This window comes from Humulus lupulus, chromosome 9 (genome assembly GCF_963169125.1).
Source record: "Humulus lupulus chromosome 9, drHumLupu1.1, whole genome shotgun sequence".
Classification (NCBI taxonomy): Eukaryota; Viridiplantae; Streptophyta; class Magnoliopsida; order Rosales; family Cannabaceae; genus Humulus; species Humulus lupulus.
Genome location: NC_084801.1, coordinates 46,008,881 through 46,012,160, shown reverse-complemented (window position 1 = coordinate 46,012,160; position 3,280 = coordinate 46,008,881). Strand labels below are relative to the sequence as shown.

The 3,280-nt window shown below is 32.5% G+C and overlaps 1 long non-coding RNA gene across 1 annotated transcript; it reads right to left on the bottom strand.

The window, feature by feature from the left end:
• Positions 1–931: 931 nt before the first annotated feature.
• Positions 932–2,829, bottom strand: LOC133800892 (uncharacterized). Its single transcript, XR_009876648.1, has 3 exons — positions 2,704–2,829; positions 2,543–2,621; positions 932–995 (listed from the first exon to the last, which is right to left on the bottom strand). It is a non-coding gene; the product is annotated as an uncharacterized LOC133800892 (long non-coding RNA).
• Between the last annotated feature and the right edge of the window lie 451 nt (positions 2,830–3,280).

Genomic DNA, 3,280 nt, shown 5'->3' with positions numbered 1-3,280 from the left:
GCAAACTTATGGTCATGCCTGATAACCATTGATAAATTAATTCATAACTAGATAAAAATCCTGCACTCAGAAAAATCCTACAACAAGCAGATATATTATATCACTACTAATTCTTATCAACAATTATATCCCTGCACTCAGAAAATCCCAGAGCAAGCATATATATTATATCACAACTATATCTTATCAATAATTATATCCCTGCACTCAAAAAATCCCAGAGCAAGCAGATATATTATATCACCATATAATTCGAGACCAACGCTCAACAATTTCCAACAATTCAGGCGTAACGCGCCCTCCAACATAATTGCTAATCTGTAAAAGAGAACCGAGTCTCCACACTAAGATCTAGCCAATAAATATTCTCATCAAGGGTAACTATCGTGTTACCTAGGACATCGCTACTTATCCAAGAGTGTAATCCAATTTACACGGTTTTACGGAGACTTCTATGTTAATCAGTGGTGCTGGTGAGCAGTTGCCCCTAGGGTGTTCAGCCTCACTCAATCTTGGAAACCCCTAGTATCTCTAGGCACCCTCACTGAATGGCCAATATTCACGGCTGCTATCCGGGAATAACTTATCAGAGCACTTACTCGGATTCTAACCGTCCAATGATTAAGTAAGCATGAGGGCCCCTAGGTCCCATTTATTTTGGCGCCCTTAGGTTTAACCAGCTTATCCTCATCTCATGGCCACTCGTCGCGGTAATGAGCCGGACATAAATAAAATCAATCAGTGTGATGGGGATCAACCGTCTAGGATATGACGGACATCTACCGTTCATATTTTCTAAATCAACACTCACTAGACTAACGTCTCTAAGCAACTTTCTATGACAGTCTATATATGTGCATGTATCCCTATACTAACATACAAGACAATAATCATTTCATGTTGCAGCCATACAATATAAGTTGACTTACTTGGAGTACTTAGCGCTCAGCAGGTTTTCACCCTCCAACGTTCAGTCCAGTTACGCTTAGCCAATACTGTAGTTATCCATACAGTATACTCGGATTAACTATGGCACTCATAATTCATTATTATTATTTTGGGCAGTTTGGTCATTTTAATAAAAGTCATTTGTAAGGATTTATAATCCTTATTTGGTTTTAAACCTATTAAGGAAAGTCATACAAAATATTCGAGACTAAACCCTAAGTCTCGGGGAGGCCTATCCTAAGGTCTCGATACCTAGGCTCGGGTATCACAATGGTATTTTCACACAATCCGCTAAAAATCTTATTCTTTCAAGATATCGCTATTAACCCGCACTTTCGACTAGTCGGTTAAAATATGTAAGATTTTAGCCGGTATTACATCCAGAAAATACTAATAAATTCCTTAATTATTTTTAAAGAAAATAAACTCTTAAATTTTCCTTTTATTTTTCTTAAGGTTTTAATATCTAAAAACCGTTTTAAGAAAATTGCCTAATTTGTCTTAATTAGGAAAACCGTTAAAAATTTCCCATCTTGACTAATTAATTTTCCAAAATCAATTAATCAATTTTACTTACTAGAAAAATAATTCATTTAATTATTTTATCAAATTATAGGGTTTTAAACCCTCTTTTAATTTATTAACTATTAATAAATTAAATCTCTTATTTTTTTAGAAAGAATAAAAGCTCTTTAATAAAAATAATTCATTTAAACTCAAAGGGGTAATTTTAGTGAAAATATGATTTCAAGACTTACCAATTTATATCTTGAAATAAGCAAAATTTTACTTTTTACCTTATGTTCCAAAATCTCATTTTTACACTAAGTATGAAAAGCCTATTTTTCACATTTTTAACTACATACTTCGTTAGTTCATAACTTGAAATTTACTTACCCAATTGTTACTAAAATTTCCCAATTCCATTTTTGTTATGCCATTTAGGTCTTTGTAAAATCTTGGGTCAAAATGAGCATTTTTGATTGGTGAAATCATTTTCCAACAATGAGGTAAAAATGACCTTATTTTCAAGTCCTTATTTTTTCCAAACTTTGACAGTTAATAACTTTCAAACCGTTCAATATTTTCTTACCAAATTTTACAGTGGAATAATAGGTTATGCCAGAAATATGTCCACAAAATTTTAGAAAAAACTGGGTTCATTTGCCCTATACAGTAGCTGTCCAAACTTGGTTCCGAAAATAAGAATACGAAAAAACAATTTTTTACCTAAACTTTGAAATAGCATAACTTACTCATTTATAAACATTTTTTAGTGTTTCAAAAGCTCAATTTTATGTACTCAATCTCAAAAACATCACAGTAAAATTTAATTTTACAAAAACAATATACAGTGGCTGTTTGACCCCTTGGAAGTCACAGCTCAAAACATGTTTGTTTTAGGGTATCCTACAAAACCCTTGGGGGTTTTGGTTCCCATTTTCAAAAATCAATACACATGCATCATAAATATTATGAAACAACTACCATAACCTTATTACATCACCAATAAGAAACTTTAAGCATTAAATATACAAAATAATGCTTAAAACTAAAAACCCTACAACAAAATCATCAAAAGTAAACTTTTTACCTCTTTGGTGTTCTTGCTTAAGGTTTGGACCTTCCTATTAGCTTTGGCTCCTCCAAAACCTTTCAAAAACCCTAACCAACTTCCCCCAACAACATAGTTAATTAGCTATTTGAAGCTCTATGCTTAAAACTTTACAAAAGCCTAGATTAGTGAAGCTTTACCTTAGGGAAAATACTTCCTAGACCAAGACTTAGCCTCCAAGTTTTCCTTGGTGTTCTTGAGGTTGAATATTGAGGGAACACTTTGAGAGGTCTTCAAAAATCAGATGAGTGAATGAGAGAGGGAGAGTGGTCGGTTCTTAGAGTTAGAATTGCTCACAAAACTCTTCAAAATATCACACAAAGTACTTGAGTGCTTTTCTACCCACTTGCCCACTTGACTTCTTCATTAAATGGGATTTAATCTTTATAAAATTGGGTTCACACCACTCTAAAATACCACATGGCCGGCCACCCTTTTAAATTTTATCTATGTTTTATATAATTTTTTTTTAAAGGTTAATAAATGTTTCATAAGAAGAAAAGTCCAAATTGGCTTTTGACACATTTTTCACTCTTATTAAGTTTTAATCACCAAACTTAACATTAATTAATTAAAGTAAATGTCTCTCACATTTAATTTAATTAATCACATAATAAAATTTAACCTAAGGTCCATTCATGGAATAAAATTCCCCATTTCGGCAAAATTAGGCATTTAACACAAAATGCCTTAAAATTTCCATTTTCTTTTAGGTTT